Raw genomic sequence first — 18,309 nt, forward strand, 5'->3', positions numbered from 1 at the left:
AAGAGGAGTCAACCCCGATTACAGCACTGCGGCACACAGTCATGCAGAATACTCTCTTGCAAAATCAGTACTGCAATTTGTGGATGTGCCTGAGGCCAGCCTATGTAACAAAACACAGAAAAATAATGGTTAATCTGTCTTAGATATCAGCTGCCAGCTCCCACAGGCAAAGCAGAGAGACATCACTGTTGTCTCCTCACCACTGGCAGGAGGTTCTTATCTATTGATGGCTTGGCTCTTTGAGTAGGAAGTAGGTACAACATCCTCATCCGTGCAACAGCAGAAAAATTCCATATATTTGACCATACTTTTCAGACTGAAGATATGCAGGCTGAGGAGACAGTAGTGTGGAAAGCATCAGTTAAGCAACTGGTTTATGTGAAACTGTATTTGGAAATTTGAAAGGTTTTTTTCACTCTGGAATATACTTTGGCCTGACTGTCCTGCATGTCCGCCACAGCCAGCAGCGTGCTGACAACAGCAGCGGTTGCCAGCACCTGGGAAAAGGAAGAAAACCCTGTAATTCCCACCCTACTACACAGGGAAAGCAGTGTCATGTGTGAATCTCTTCTTGACCCTTGTCTTGGAGTTGCATTTATTGCATGGAGTCAAAACTCTCAGAGTAGCTCTGAAAGCAAAACAACTCCATGACCAGAACAGAAGGCAAAGACCTAAATGTTATGCATTCCTCACCCAGTACACATCCTCTCTCCCTGCCCTAAGAGGAAGATACACCACACCTTTAAAGCAGACCCTAAACTTTTCCTGGGTGCTTTCTTCTCCCTGCTGCAGCAGCATCTGTTGAAAGATGCCATCTGAGGACAGATGAAGGGGAAGAAGAGCAGAGCCATCTCCATCACCGACCACAAACCTGCAGTTTCTCCAGCCTTTGGCTACCTTCAGCAGCTTCCAGACTGTACCTGGAATTGCAAACACGAGGGGAAAAGGAAGAGGGAAGAGGAGGTGGGCAGCTCTGTGTGCAGGGCAGTCTTGCGAAGCTGAATTGTAGCTGCTCACATGTAGCAAAACACAGTGTCTGCTAGCACGTGGATTGCCTAGAGTCCAGCTGCTGAGGTATTCTGACTACTTTGGTAGAAGACAAAACAAGAAAAGTAACAGTTTGGAATTTTACAGCTGAGCACAAAAATTCCTGTGGTGGCAGGTGGAGCAGCAATCGTGTCCACACTGCAGAGCTGCTCAGATGAGCACATTCTGGCAGTCAGGCTCTTCCACAGGAGCAAAAGGGACTAACCAGTGTCACAGGGGCTGCAGGAATATGATGAGCAACAAGAGGTCAGAGCTATGCTCTCGATAACAGTGTAGACAGACTTTTAAGTATAAAACTTGATTTCAAGCACACCTGCTCTCTCTGGAGGGGTGGAAACAGCCTTGCCGCCAAAGTTGCAACCATAAAACAACCTTTCAGTCAGGTCCCATAAGTAACCGTCACTTCACAGGGGCATGACATGAAAGGGGAGGGAAGGCGTTCTGCATGCCAGCTGCATGTCACATGCTGAGGGTTTGTTTCACAAACCTCAAATGCCCCTTGCTTGAAAGGTCAGGGTGTATTACCATAGCAGAACTACTTGGGACACATATCTCCTTGTCTGGAATATTTAGCTTGGCAAGCCGAACATTTACTAAGCTTAAAAGAACAGTTGACTCTTAACAAAAAGAAAGAAAAAAAAGAAAATAATACCAAAAGGATCAGTACAGTCTCAGGAAAAGTCCAGTGGTCAAGTAATCTTTAAGGAGAAAAATCTGAAAACCAGTCAATATATGTCACATTGATTTTGTGGGAAAATGAGTCAAATCTTATTCCTCTGTGTGCAATTTTCTGCTAGTACTCAAAGATTATTGTTGTATTATTAGCTGTCTATTGGGGTGACATATTTTGGAGGTATCTTTGCCACAAACAGAAAGAATTAACAGCACTAATTTTCTTTGATATATATACTGCAACGAAGAACGAAAGAGGGTGAAGGAAGAAAAGGGACAAGGGGACAAGAACCCTCCCCTTTTCTTTGCATTTGTGCAAAGAGTTCTTCTGGATAGAATTTAAAATCTCAGTAAAAACAACTGTACTTTCCTGAAACACCTTTTAGATGGGTTAGGATAAAAAAAAAACCAGTAGCTTTCTCATAAAAGCAAATGGAAGTGAAGGGAGACAGAGTACTTTTATCAGGTTAATTGATATCAAAATAGCTATTTTTGGTATTTCGATCATAAGGGAATATTACAAATGTTCTTGCTGTGACAAAAAAATACCACTTTTGGGAAAAGTGCGCTTAATTTGGTTATGTTTTCTTACATTTGGGGTAGTCAGTATATTCACAGCCCTGCCACAATTTTCCATCTACAAAGGATAACATTTTCTGGTAACATTTTCTGCTGTTAACACTTCACTCCCATCCCATGCACCTTGACTGGAGGTCTTTATACCATGATGGAGAACATGCATGATCTCAGTTGGTTCACACTGTCACTTTGTATACTGGCCAGATGGAAGACAAACTTTAGGGCAAACACTTCACTAGATTCCTGTGCGTTGCAGCACAAGCAGAGCTGCTAACACCTGAAGTGGTGTCATAAACATGTCCCTCAGTATAGACATATAGCCAGAGGAATAGTCTGTGGTGCTTTATTTCGAAATACATGCTATAATTTAAATACCATCACATCCATGTAACACAGAGACTTGTTTCTGCTTATCAAATTAGAAAAGATCAGCAGCCGAAACTTCTGGAATACATTGCATCAGCATTTCCCAGTCCTGACGTGTACTGTGACTTTAAGAACACCAGTTAACCATTAGACCTGGTTTCCAAAACCAGTGATATCATTCTGGACTCTGCAGTTGTTCAGTAAAGCTCCTTGTCTGCTGTCATACCACTTCAGTGGCTGAAATGAATAATGAGGCGGAAAATGTAAAACCAAAGTGTTTCTGGTATTTTTCACCATGCAATACCCCCGTGGCCTAACAAATTCTTTTGAGTGGGAGTAGTTCCTGTCTCCAATGATAGATCACTCAGGTAATGTCAACCCCAGTTCACTCCCTTTGCATGTGGCAACGAAACCAGCATGATAGGTAGCCAGGTGTAATCACTGCCTGGATGCACAGGGCAAAAATCAGACCAAACCAGTGCAGTCCAATAAACTTGCAACAAGATGGAGATGTAAATCAGCAGTACCATTGCCTAATCAGTCTTGGAAAAGGCTGTGTGAACTAAATGCCTTGATGAACCACACGGTGCGAATACCATGCACGCTGCATCATAGGCCACCTTCTTTTCATGGGATGCAGGATTTTTCCTGCTTGTTGAAAATGGTATCCAGGTGTCAGTGCCAGCAGACAGATTTAATTCCCCCACATTGAAGGGGGGCCCTTTTGCAGAAATGTACTATTGAAAACACCCTAAGGCAACAAATGTGAAGTTTCTGAAGAGGATGAGTTTCTCTGCAAGCTGCTAAGCCAGGGAGACACTATGTGTTCAAAACCTCCCTGCCTACTGTCGCTCCCTCTGGGGAGATAACACTGTGAAATCTCCCTCCTAGCTCCATCTGGTCTTTGGGTCTCCCTTGCTCATCTTGCAAATAATGGTGGAGATGGTGGAGACTGGAGTTCAAGGAAATGCTTCAGATAACATTCTCTGTCATCTAAGAACCAAAGCAAGTGATTCCAACTGTTTCACTTGTCTGACTTAACTGCTTGGTGTGAGTTTCCACAGGACTGCAGGACTGCAGTACAGAGTTCCCTTCCCTGCAGGTAGCACTTATTTCTTTTGACAAACTGAGAAAGCTCCATCTTGAAAGTCATGTTCATTCCATGGTATCCTTGCTGAGCCAAGTTGTCATGAGGTCCCCTCAAATGGTGAACTTGACATTCCTCTGCTCACCGATGTACGCCAGCCCTTCTCTGGACCTTGCTGCAGGCTGAGTCCACCTGTCCTGGAACGTGCCCTGGCAACATGCACCACGTCCTTGATGTCTCACTGGGTGCTTATAGGGCTAATACTTTTCTCTCCATCAGGTATTTTCCTCCCTCTTACAGTGACTTTGCACAAGCCTTCATAACACAGAGGTGTTGTCAGAAAGTGGCTGTGTGGCTCCTTGGCTGTGCTCTAGGGGCATCTGCCTCCCAAATGGATGCCCAAGGGAGTTCACGGGAATGATGTACAAGGTTCAGCCTCCGCTGAAGCCTGGCTTTGCTGCAGCTATAGCATTTCACAGATACTTAATGCATAGTAGTTTGTGGCTACAGTATAAGCTATATACTATTTACAAGCAGGTGTACCTAAAACACAGTAGTTAAGATGTCCCAATAATATCCTGAATCTTCATGCCAACTTTTGTACTAATTTGCAAGGTCAGTCCTGCAAATTGTGTTGGTGCTAGTACTCCTCTTATGCTGCCTTTAAAGACAGAGCACTCTGTTGATCTTCAGTCTAAGGATTGCAATTATGGGTTTGGAGCAAAGTGATTTCAGAGGTATTGGGAGGGGACAGGGGATGAGGATAGTAATGTTACTAAGTCAGCCCAGCATCTCTGCAGTACATTGGAAGGGAATGCATGTCATGGATCATTTTTACAATGTAGCATTGCCTTGAGACTATTTTTAAGAAGATATTCTTCAAAGGAATACAGAATAAGAACAATTCAGCTGTGATCAAAACAAGACAATGTCCATGCTCTCACAGTCTTAGGGATTTTCAGTACTATCTTGCTGATACTGTGAAGGCGAGCAAGCTTAAGCAGAACATAACCTCAGCATGGGCTGTCAGCTCAGTCACCATCCCCTGAGGAAAATGTGGCAAGGCAAAATGATGTCACAGTCCTGATGCTTGGCTAAAATTCAGACTAAAGATTGCAGCATTTTCTTGGTCTTTGTTTAAAACACAGAAATGAAGCAAACAAAAAGCAGTAGGTATACTCGCTGAATATGACTGCTCTCCAACATCGCTGCAGAAAAAGTTAGTTGCATTACTAGGACAGCTATATGCGAAGTCACCTTTTTTGCCCCTTGGTCTTTATCAATGAAATCAATGATGATCCAGTGCCAGGTGCCTACATCACTTGCACAGCCAACAAAATCAAGTGGCGTCTTCTGCAGATGGAGGCTGTTGTCACAGAAGAAAGTCACTAAAGATGGATAACATGAAGAGGAGGAGATGAGTATTGTGGTTCCTGGTAGTTGAGCGTGCCCCAGGTAAGCTATATATTTCCTGATTTCACTGCCAGCAAGCAGACTGTACATGCATTTTGTACCAGATGAAAACTCACCACTAGCCACACCCGGTTATTTCTAAGCCTAGACACTGACAGCTCATCATCCAATAACTGTTGGTTCACCATGCCTTATTGACATGGAGACATCAAAGGCAGGCACATTCCAACAAAGGCTGACTAACAACCACGTAACATACCTGCGCTTTTTCAAAAGCATCAGGATCACATTCCTCTATTGAAAAGTTATGATTAATGCAAACAGTGCACTGCCTGACCCTTGTCCAACACAACCAAATAGTTTGGCTTTCTACTGTAATCAATCTCTAACTTGTGTAAGAGCAAAAGCTGGCTGAAAGTCCTTAAATGTCTAGAAGTGCAACCAATCACAGTCTCCTTGAATGGCAGGATAGTAAGAAATACTTTGCATTAATTTTCTGCCCTATTTTTCTGGGCTATTGAGCTCCGCCAAAATCCCCAGGAGTTTATGCAGCTCATTATTCTAAAGGAAAAGAATAGCACAGGTAGATTAAAGTCAGTGAAGCTGCAGAAAAAGTCTTAAAATTACAAGCTGGTGCACTACTTACGTATATATCCAGAAGGACACTTAAGTGTATTTTCAACTTCAGCATGTGACTAGTCCCAGTGACAAACTGCAGCATTAATCTACACATGTGCCTACAAATTTTGATGACCTCTCAGGGATTAGGATCTTCTCAAATACACATACAAGTGCTGGCTGCTGCATTGTGCTGCAGTTTGCCAGTCTCACTACTCTAAAAGTCTGCTCTGAATTAAGCTTCTATATGTCGACAATCCTTTCCCATCATAGTATGCATGTTGGAAAGGCTGGCATTATGGACACAGAGCACTGCTTCTTTAAATGTAGTTGATACAAAACTATTAGATCCTATCAATAAGACCAACTCGAGTAGAAGCTGAAAGTCTGTAAGGAACAATGTTTTGCTTGGTTTAAGATTCATGCATGAACAAATTCCATCCCATATCTAGTAAATCTTTTCTGTTAAATGTTACATATAAAAACCTATTTATTCATAGCCTCACGCCCTTGGCTATGGAATCATTCATAGTACCAGCCACCAAGCATTGGAAAAGCACAAAGTTTCTGTCTTGAACTGCAAGTAAAATCTTGTTGTGTTGAAAGACAACCGCTTATTAGGCATATACATTTACAGATTCAAACACCTGCATTGTAGTACTTTGACAGTTCAGTGCCATGAAACACATCAGATGCCTCTGTGTCTGTCAAGTCCCTCATTAAAGCTATCCAGTATTAAAGTCAATGTATTGTCTTTTCTCATCTTATTTCCATCTTTTCAAGAACAAATTGGGATGCTACCTTAAGGGCCAGTCTCCCAGTCTGAGACAATGTACTCAGGCATGTTCCACAGCTAAAGAGATTAGTCCCAGCCAAGGGATAATCCAAAACAATTAGGGCTATTAGCACATAACTCGCCCACCCTTAATTATAGCAGAAATTTCTCCTTTGGACTGAGAGGAAAAGTACAAAACTCTTCTACTTGGCCAGGGAATGACAGCAGTTTCAATGCCAGAAGGCTGCTCTATCGTTTGAGCAGAACTGTTTCCCCATAATTTGTTTACTGGGCAAAGGATCCAGGGGATCCATTATTAAAGACATCTCTGTGAAAGTGTCTAAAGAAGATTATAATGCTACAGTGAACAGGAAAAGAAAAGGGAAATGGGAGAGAGGCCAAACAATGACAGTCCTCTCCTGGAGATCTGCTTGTGGCAATTCTTCAGAGGAAGAAATATACTGTTAATAAAATGTCACAGGCAGATCCTGGTCCCCAGTCAATGACTTCCTGCCTATCCCAGCAGGAGCTTAGTGGGAAGCCAAACTGGGAGCTGGGGATTTCCTGTGAGGCACGTTTCCAGCACCACTGCCTCCAAGACCCCTTCCCAGCATCATGTGGTGATGGACAAGGCCAAAACACTGGCAACCTCTGCTGATGTTATGGTCCCTGGGAAGGCTATAGTTAACTCATTCAATTAAAAAAAAACAAACGTAAAGTCTTTCTAAAACGTAAGTGGAGCAGAAACTGGTCCTGTCACTGTCATAACTGGAGAACAATGAGGGGGCTTACAGTGATTGCTTTTAACGTTCTCCCCAAGAGCCCTGGGATAGATGAAGGTTAAGATCCAGGATACCCTGTTTTCTTGGCGGGGGGGAATGTCATTCTGATTTATTGTTGGGGTTTGTGTTTTGTTTTGTTTTTTAATCCTGTGCCTGCTCCTTTTTGAGTGTGCTTTCTACGAGCATATGCCCACTTCAGCCATACTGTAGATGTGAAGAAATTACTTTACCCACACTGCCTCAGTGTCCCTGTTCCTGGTGAGGGAGAAAGGAGAAAGCACAATTTCTTCAATCCTTTTTTCCAAACCACTAAGCAGCAAGACAGAAGAGATCTGAAGGACAAGATCACTCTAGAGGCACACACAAACATGGGCTCTGCTGACCACAGACATTTTGAATGGAACAAAGTCTGGGCAGCTCAGCCACTGATGCAAACACATGGACTCTATCTGGATGTGAGCACTTGAGCTTCATGGTTATTGATTTTGACAGTTTGCTCAACTCAGATGCAGCATGAGACAAGTGCCAAATTGTGCACAAATTCAGGTGGTCAGAAGCCCACTGTACTTGGCACATGATTTCCCATTTCTAGCACTGCCAACAGGGTTTTCAGCAGAGCATGTGCACATGGCTTGGTGTGTGTGCCAGATGGCATGGACAGCTCCTTCATCAAAATCCATCCTGGTAGTATCTGGCACTTTGCCAGCAGTAGCCAGGTGACATTCCACAGCATCAGAGCATTTGCAAGACTAGCCAACTTTTTGGCAGAGCAACAATAAATGACAGTAACTTGCTAAATGACTTTTGTAGAGCTTCACTGGCTGTTTCTCCTAGAGGGTTGGAGGGGGTTGGTCATGGGTTGCCAAACATGAGATGAATATCATGCCATAAGAAAGCCGTAAATCCGCAGTTCTTCCGTAGCTATGATTTTCACAGAATCATCTAGGTTGGAAAAGACCTTGAAGATCATGCAGTCCAACCATTGACCTAACACTGACAGTTCCCAACTACACCAGATTCCTCAGCGCTATGTCAACCCGACTCTGAAACACCTCCAGGGATGGGGACTCCACCACCTCCCTGGGCAGCCCATTCCAATGCCCAACAACATGTTCTGTAAAGAAATGCTTCCTAATATCCAGTCTAAACCTTCTCTGGTGCAACTTGAGGCCATTCCCTCTTGTCCTATCAATTGTTACTTGGTTAAAGAGACTCATCCCCATCTCTCTGCAACCTCCTTTCAGGTAGCTGTAGAGGGCGATGAGGTCTCCCCTCAGCCTCCTCTCCTCCAGACTAAACACCCCCAGTTCCCTCAGCCGCTCCTCGTACGACCTGTGCTCCAGACCCTGCACCAGCTCCGTTGCCCTTCTCTGGACACGCTCGAGTCATTCCATGTCCTTTTTGGAGTGAGGGGCCCAAAACTGAACACAGGAATCGAGGGGCGGCCTCACCAGTGCCGAGTACAGGGGTCAGATCCCTTCCCTGTCCCTGCTGGCCACGCTATTGCTGACACAAGCCAGGATGCCATTGGCCTTCTTGGCCACCTGGGCACACTGCTGGCTCCTGTTCAGCTGGTTATCAATCAACCAATTTTGTGGCCAAGTTCCAAAGAATAACTCCAAGAAGTATGCAAGAACTGTTTTCTAGTCATCAGGTTTAAATTGGATGTACAGGACATCTATCTCTGTAAAAATTTTGTCAGCCCAAAAGAGTTTAGCATTTTGTTTAACAGAAGGTGATACAGGGTAATGAACAGAAAAGGACCCTTTCTATTGAGTTCAGGGTTTTCAATCCAGTTACCATTATAGTTGATTAGCTGGAACTAACCAACTCATGTTTTCTTCCTTCCTACAATTTAATCACAATTTTCCCCTCTGTGATATACAATAGTTCAGACAATGCACAAAAACTGTGGAATTACCAGAGACTGAGATTTATGCAAACTTCAATTTATCAGTTCTACTTACTGGTTATTTCTACTATTGCAATTCCTCTGAGTTATAAGACTTGTACTAGGCTCTGTACAAAGTCAAAGCAAAAGATGTGTCCTGATGTAAATCTCATATGCCAATGACTGGATCTCTGTTTTGGTTTTGTTTGCTCGTAGACAGACTAAAAAAAATTAAACAGATATTATGCCTTGGTAGGGGATTTTCCCACTGTTGTGAATAACAGTAAAAAGCAGAGGACAAATCAGTAGGATAAGCCACGAGAGAAAATCCCTGGTCACTTAGGTACCACTTGTGGTTCATCAGATGAGACTGCTACTGGAACTGCTTAGGAATTCTCATCAGAAAATGCCTATTTATTCAAACTGAATGTGTTACAAAAGAATTGGTGCTGATTCAATTTTCTCTACACTTAAAAAAATATAAAAAAAATATATTTTGAAATGGTTTCACTCAGCATTTTGTCAGAGAGATTTTTAGTGCCTAATTTAGAAATTATGTTTTGCTTGGAAACATGATTTCATTGAAATTAACTAACAAACATTACTTGAAATTGAAACACTTCACAACTGCCAAAATGCAAACATCTCAAACTGGCCCAATCCTTCTCTCTACCCTTCTTACCACTCTCCGACATTTGGTTCAGGGAGTTTTCCAAAATACAAGCTTTTGAAAGAAAATGTAGACAATCAGATTTTACTTTAATTAAAGAGGAAGAAAGAAGAAAAAAGATTTCCTATCAGTTCTGATTATTCAATTGAATGGCAAATAAAAAAGAAAGTTTGCTTGCTCTTTTTGCTGGTTTTACAAGTTGAGTCACCCAGCCAGTCAAAAAACAGCTCAGAAAGCAGATGTTTCCAATTTCTGTTGGAGCTTGGAGGCATTCAATTGAAATTCCACAGAACAGCCAAGCAGCTAGCATCACACTTGTTATCACACTGGAAAAATGTGAATTAGAATTACACATATATCAATTCATTAGTGGGTTGGAAAGAAAACAAACACACAATAGATACTCACTGGAGTCTAAATGCAATTGTCACTAATCACAGTGAGGAAGAGAGATTATGAACTTCACAGCTGCTGAGAAAAAAGGAATTATGTACTTCTCAGGCCAAAGGAAAGGTGATTAATATGCCTTTATCAAAAGACTTTGAGACATAATAACTTCATCACTATACTTGTCTCACTGAGAGCAAACACAAAATGATACACCTAATTTCAAGTATGCTTTTGCACAGAAGCTGAACACTTTTCTATTACATGGATTACTGTAGAGTGGAAAAGCAGACTCAGCCAGTACATCTAAAAGTTGATCCTCTATGCCTGAAAAGCCCAGTCTATTGTTCACTTTTATTCTTCTTAGGCAGATGTTATACCTGCTTACTGCTGCTAGGGACATGAAACACATTCACTTGAGAAATAAAGCAGTAATCTGAAATAAAAAAAGGATATTGAGCAAAATTATGATTGAATATATCGGACCTGATTTACAACAATATGCAGGTTCTAAAAGATTTGCTAAAGATTTGCCTTCTCAGCTTGCAGCAGGAGGTAGATGTCACCCAGTTTAAAATATGTTTGCTTGCATTTACTTGACCCCCTTCACTTACTCTGATGTTGATTTCAAGCCAAGGAGAAAGCTGCTACTGTCACAGAATGATCACATTTTTGAGGAGGAGGCAGGAGAAAGTGCTTGCAGGTAGCGTTTAAATTATTTTTTTTTCTTTTAAAGCTACAATAACGTTTATGATCCTCAAGTTTTCTGACTTTCCTAACAACTGCTGAGATGATGGCAATCTGTATCACTCCAGAGACACTTAGAAAAGCTTTGGACTAAAGATGGTTGTTGTACTAATTACACAAAGAAGCACACGAAGTCTTGCACTGCCTTGTCTATGGTGTTTGGCAGTTTCAGATGCTCTGCATCATTAGGGAGCAGTCTCCCTAGGACCTTGCTTCTCAGTTGGCCTCAAGTCAATGTTACTGCAGTCAAGCACATCCTAGACTCCCCCTCATAAATTGATCCAACCCAAAGTTACTTCAACTGCCACAGTAGTCCCATCTGGAGTACCACAGGGTTTCACAGATGATTTGACCTAAAGCTAAATATTTTTGTTTATGGGGTTAGTGTTCAGCTAGATCTGAACACTAAGGAATCTGGGACAGATTAAACCATCCAGCACCCATGTACAGAAAGACCTGTCTGTACAGCTGTGACACCACAACCACAATCCTCCAGCTTCATAAGCAAGTCTGTAAATGGCCATCCAACCACCCGCTGTACAGGCATAGCAAACATCCTGCCACCATACAACAATCTCGTAGATTTTAGTTACAGAGCACTAGCAGTTCTCTAAGCTAACATCCTGACTGTATCTCCCTGCAGGCACACAGGTGGTAGAATCATCTGCTGTAAATGTCTTCTCAAATGAGCTCCCACCATGTGGCAGGCCTGCTATGATGGAGTCTAGCCAAAGTTTTAAGTTCCAGGACCAGCTCTGCTTTCATGATCTAGTAGAAACCAGATTTATGGCTAGGCATTTTCTTATTTTATAATTTCTACAGGCATGGGGCAGGCAGATGGAATGCCAGAGGATGGTCAAGACAGCATCTTAAAATGTACAGAGGTGGCTAAAAATAATTCTACGTGGCAGAATTTATCACCTCTCCAGGGAAAAGCTTGATCCAAACTACTTTCTGACATTCTACCCTTAGCTTCATCTCAAGTTTTATAAAAAGTTAGACAGTGGGCCATTCATTATTTAAATGCAGTGAGTTAGAAGATACAAAGTAGGCACAGTGCAGCATCACATGCCTGCACTTTTTTCCACTTAACACCTTCGCCTTTCTGGTACCTTTTCTTGCTCATGTACACGTCATATCCAATTTATCACGGTGTCCAGTGGTGCAAAGTCAATGATGGACTTCACCTTGTGGATCTTTTTACTTCTTGCAGAATTTGCTTTCAATTAGTTAAAGAAATAGGGAAATGTTGAATCATCTGTCATACATTTACAGAGTGCACCTAGTTGTTCTTCTGCTCGGCATACAGATAATGGGGAAAAACATTCATTAAGCCAATTAATTCAGATCACTTAAAGTAGAGGCAAAATAAAAAGTAAATCTAGATGTTTACAGTTCATCTTTTAGTATACAAAATGTATTCACCCATTATTCTGCCTGTCCAAGTGCCATGATTGTTTTTAAATGTGTTAAGTGCCTCCTCTAGTTATTAGCATGCTTTCTATAACCTAAATGATGCTCAGGCGATTTGCATTTGCTTGATTCAAACTGTGTGCTCCCAGGACTCTTGCACGGCACACAGCTCTGAGCACTTTCTGCAACCCCCCAGTCAAATGCCTCATACTCAATTTGACTGGATATTACAGTGCACCCCTTCGAATTGTGCTCTTATCTAGCTGATGCACTTTTCTTGCAGCAGAAAAAATGGTCCTTTGCAATATCAGTACATTTAGAGTATTCCTTGAGTTCATATAGAACTAGATTTATTGTCTGTTGCTACAAGTTTTTTGTATTAAAGTTGTTTGCTTTAGCAATTGCTGCTCTTTGTTTTTTCTTAGTTTAATATGGAGATAATCGGCATGAACTGGAAATTGGGAATAAATGTACATTTGACATGTTCCTTACTAACTGTTTCTTATCCATATGTATAACAGACAAACTGCTTCTTTGTGCAAGTACTTTTGCTCATAACTGGCCACTACATGTAAGTTTGAATGTGCAAATACAGTTAATTGAGAATCTGGCTTGGAAAATAGCATTTTTGGACATTCTCCTTTGAATCCAGGTCATAGTTATTGCTTCCAATTCATCTTGTACTAAGAATTTTTTTTTTTATTAAGATATAAAAGTAGAAAGCTTCTAATTCTGAAATATATCACACAGCCTTCATAAGTTTTTTTTGAGAAGACCTATTTTATCATCAGTATGTAGTTCACCATAAATAAAGCATTTATATATTTGTCTCTGTGATGTTTTAAGGATCTCTGGGGCATGCAAAGATACTTGATCTATACTTTCAGCCACTTAGATGGTAGATACACGCTATCTAATGTTCTTATCAAATATTAGTCTAGAATCACATTATAGCCGCTTTTCTATAGAATTCAATGCCAAAAGGACTGGTTATGGAGGTATTAGAGTTTGATATGTTTGCCTGTCCTTCAGTGAAAAATTGCTTTGCACATTAAGTGAAACATTCTTCAAAATAAAGGCAAGAAATAATGAACTCATTTCCCACTTTGCTATTTAACTTATTGCAAAATTGTCATAAAAATTTAGCAACTAAAAATCCAATCAACTCTTATTTATCAATATAACAAAGGGATGTTAAATGTTAAAAGGAAGCAGAATGAAAAGATTCTTTACTCCTTCTCCTGTATTCCCCTCGCTCACTATGACTATCTACTAAGAGTTTTCAAGGATCTTTTATCACCTCCATTAAGATACTAATACTTCTCACAACTTCACCCTGAGACGACTGGCTTTTGATCTGGTTACCTTAACTTTGTTTCCAAACTGGTAGATGCTAAAGCATCAAATTCTGTATTCTTTCAGTCTCAGTGAGATCACTTTTAATTAATAGGATTGCGATACACTAGTAATGCTATTATTGAAATAGAAATGTTTATTTCCAACTCATCCTACATCAAAATATCTGCTTTTACACTGAAACCCATTTTTTTTAATACTATCATACCAATAATTTATACCTCTTAAATGTTGTATCTCAAGTTTTGAAAAGGCAGATTATTTTCTGCTTCCTGTTTTCCACCAATAGATGGCAGGTGATGCTCTAGAAATTTATTCACTTGGTACAGCATGAAATAAGAACACCTATAGTTTGCAAGTATATAGCTAGCTGTAAAACAGTGCTCTCAGTTATCTCTTCAGAGGTGATCATGATTTAGTCCTAGTCCATCCACCTTCTAAGTTTAGGAATAGCAACATTTTGTATATAAAACTTTTCATTCTTACTTCTTTTGTCCTACTCCACTAGGTCAAACCAAAATTTGCGCACGCTGTCTTTCTCTCTTGGTTGAGAAGGTATTTGTCAGCATGCTGTAGCAGCTGTTACATTCATTCAGGGTCTTAGGACTGAGCTTTCTGTAATTAAACAAGAAAGCTCTGCATTCATACCCATGTCACAAATCATAATGATTGTAAGATGGACCAGAGCAGTTTGAAGCTCAAGTTTTGATTTCCAGTTCTGTACAAGCTAGAAACATGAGGCGGGGTGAGGGGGCAGAACACAGAAGCAGGAGGGATTGAATCTTGTTTACATACAAGCCAGGTACCATGCTCAAAGTCACAATGGAGTGGGATAAAAAGACAGGGATCTTCTTCTGCACATTACAATGATTTTAAGGACAGCAAGTAATGCATTGTGGTCAATTAATTGTAGGATTTACTTGAAAAATTAATAGAAGTGTGTATAAAATGCATAGCTGGAGGAGTGCAGAGCACAAAAGGATACTTCCCATTCTAGGCAATCTGCATTAGAAAATGTACATTATTTCTCCCACAAAATGGTTTCCTGAAATTAGTCTGCCTTGTACTTGCCTTGCTGTTACTGGCAGTCTAAGTATTGATGACTAAGTGACCATCAGAGCTCAGCTGGTTCTTGTATATATCCCAGTAGCTCCTCCAAGCTGACCAAGTAGACAAATTTGACTGCTCTGATCTCTGCATGGCAGGCTGGATGAATTCTATTAATCCAATCTATTCACTAATACTTCCATTTTTATAAGTTAATTTGGTTTTGTGAGCTCTGCTTCTAACTGTAGCTCTCAGCATGTATTAAAGCTTCCACTGTATGAGCAACAGCAGCAAAACATGGATAAAACCCAAGGCCATCAAGTAGCATCAATGATTAGACACTGAACAACGAAGATCATGCAGCTGAATCAGTGACTATTAATCACTCTCTACCACTAATGCTATAGAAGAGAAGGAATGATGTATGAAACTGCTTCAAATTAACAGCTCTCTAGTGAACTGGGCAAGTTTGGCAGCATATATCGTGGCCAAAATAAAAAAAAAAGTTAATTTTAGGTGTCCAGTTTAGGTCTTCTAGTCCAGACAACAAAGAGAAGACAGCTGCTTTAATGCCCCTCTTCATGAAACCCCCTGACTATGTAAGAACCTGAATTTCCAACCCTATCACCTGAGACAAATACCCCAAATCAGGCAGCATGAATGACCCCTTTAGACACTGTACCTGTCACTGAATGTGGAACAAATGGGTGCAATTAACAAGCATCTTCCCAAGAGCCAGGTCATAGTGTGCCAAACCAGCACAATACCACTGACTTGACAGTAACACGATGCTAAGCTGTACATGATCTTGACCCTCAAATGACAGCACATGTTATCACAACAGAATTATTAAATAATCAGACTGGCTCAAAGTTATGCATTTCCACTTAGCTTGCTTTTGTTTGGAGCCTCTCCCCCTGAAGAGTAAACTTTTCATTCAAATCTCAATTGAGAGCAGCCTGTAGCCAGTGAAACTGCAGAGAAAGGTCTGTAAACAATAACTGCTCTGTAGAGAACAAGCTGACCTTTATGGATGTTAAACAAAACAAAGAGGGCTGACTGATGCTGTGCAGTACACGTTCTCTGAAATATTAAAACCAAGAAAGTCATGGAAGGTCAGTTTATGAACATACAGCGTGATAAATTATGTCAGCAGATGGTGGGGTAGGAAAGGGGAAAGCATGGTTGGGTGAAATATTTGGGGAAAACCTGTATCCTCCTCTGAAAAAAGGAAAAGTGTATAATGCTGATTTCTATTAAATGGAAACAAAAACCAAACCTATGTTCTGTAGAGCAGGTCAGTTGCTGAAGTCTCCATGACTCATTTTTTAAAATTTCTGATTAATACAGTAAGATATGGTGTAGTGTTTTTTAGAATAAGAAATCTATTAGTAACTCCAAAGGATAATTACTTACAGTTTAGCCACAAACATGTTATTAATACAGAAGACAATCTAACCTATACAGAATGGTAGAATCATTTAGGTTAGAAAAGACTCTTAAGATCATCGAGTCCAACTGTTAACCTAACACTGCCAAGTCCAGTCCTAACACTAAACAATGTTCCTAAGCAACACATCTACAGTATTTTAAATACCTCCAGGGATGGTGACTCAACCACTTCCAAGGGCAGCTTGTTCCAGTGCTAGATAATCCTTTCACTGAAGAAATTCTTCCTAATATTCAATCTAAATCTTCACTGGTGCACCTTGAGGCCATTTCCTCTTGTCCTGTCACTTGTAACTTGGGAAGAGACCAACATCTAACTCACTACAAACTCTTTTCAGGTAGTTTCAGTTTCTGTCCACCTGTGCCTTGTCAACCCAAACTACAGACTAAGGCTGCAGAATGCTGTATCTCTTTCTGTTTACTTTGCACGCTTCTCATTTTCCCTTCCCCCAGAAATGTAGGGTGGGGTGTGTGTTCAGATTAAATACATCTCTCCCTGGTACTTTCTGGAACGGGATAGTTTCATCACCCGGCATTTGAAGGACGTTCCAGGTAAACCTTCTCATTTCCAAAGACACTCCTCAGTCTGCAATGGTATTTTGAGGTGCAAAAGCAGGTCCCTCCTATATGGTGGATGTAGGAGCAGTAAGCACTGAGTAGCTGCTAGTGCTGGAACAGTTCTGCTACCAAGGAGACCCCGGGGCTCAAGAAGCTAGAAGGCCCCTTAAATTTCAATTTGCTGCAGTTCAGAGATTCAACATCTGCACTATAAGTCCTGTGGCACAAAGACTGGTCAGCTGACTGGTTAGCTGAAGGGCAAAGATAAGAAGGTTGTCAGCAGGAACAGGGTGGGTGCCCATACAACTTTGATGGAAGGTGAAGAATGTGCTTATTGAACCCTCTGAAGTTATAGAGGGACGAACAGGTACCTCCTAGGTCTTTGCAAAGAAACAATTCCACAGACTTGAAACTGCGTAAGAGAATGGCTTTGCAGATCTCTCTATCCTTCTAGGGCTGGGGTCCATAACCAAACTGCAGTATACCAGTCACAGCTGCTCCCTAGCTCCTGCCCAGCCCCCTGCACCAAAACTGTCTTCCTGTCCACAGCAGCAAGTCTCTAGGCATAGTACATCCCACATCCATCTCAATGTGTCTCTGAAGCCAAAAGAGCCATGCCTGAACAGTCACATCCCTTTTGCAAGCAGAGAGAAGCCTAGAAGGGATAAGCCTTCACTTCATCAGACTTGCAGGGGCAGCCACATCTTTCAACCAGTGGTAACAGGACACAAGCAGTGAAGCAAAAGGTACATCCCCACATCACCTTTCCAATACTGTAAACTAGGACCTGACCATGTAGTGAAAGCAGTGCCCAGGACAGAAGTAAAAATACAAAAATGTTTGTGCCAGAAATTCAGTGCTGCCTCTGATATGCTTTTTATAAGCTTTAAACATGGTCTCTAGAATACAGCAAAAATGTCTTTGGACAGCAGAGTTGCTATCTGGCATTAGAGCTATTCGCAAAGCAAGATGACTTGGAGAAAGTTAAGGATCATACTGTGATCCTTCAGGTAGTCTGCTGGGAATCTGAGATGAAAGCCCAAGATCACTGAAGTCAAGAGGCATTTTGACTTCCATGGGACCAGCATCTCTCCTTGGCTTTTAAGCAAAAATACAAAGCACATACCTCCAAAACCAGATGTTAATAATCAACATGTTATAGACTATTTTGCCTTAACGTGAAGCAAGCACTCTGCTAATGAAACATGAAAGTGCAGGTACACATCCTTGGATTGGCTATTGGGTAAGGTCTGAACAAAACTTGTAGGGAGAAGAATGGACTTTTCAGAAAATGCCCCAAAGCACATCTATGATCACATTAGGAATCTATGTTATAGGGACAAAGAAGCTCATGAAACCAGTGCAGCAAGGTGTAAAGATACCCAGGTAGAAGAGAGAAAAGAGAAGTCATTCACAAATAAAAAATTGCATTCAGAAGATCAGCCATAATAT

General features: G+C 41.2%; 1 protein-coding gene across 2 annotated transcripts in view; it reads right to left on the reverse strand.

Annotated features, from left to right (window-relative positions):
• EPB41L4B (erythrocyte membrane protein band 4.1 like 4B) overlaps positions 1-18,309 on the reverse strand; it is a 130,057-nt gene that overhangs the window by 11,832 nt on the left and 99,916 nt on the right. The gene's annotated exons all lie outside the window — the stretch shown is intronic.

This window comes from Athene cunicularia, assembly GCF_003259725.1.
Source record: "Athene cunicularia isolate RWA chromosome 2 unlocalized genomic scaffold, athCun1 chr2_part1, whole genome shotgun sequence".
In the NCBI taxonomy this organism is placed as follows: Eukaryota; Metazoa; Chordata; class Aves; order Strigiformes; family Strigidae; genus Athene; species Athene cunicularia.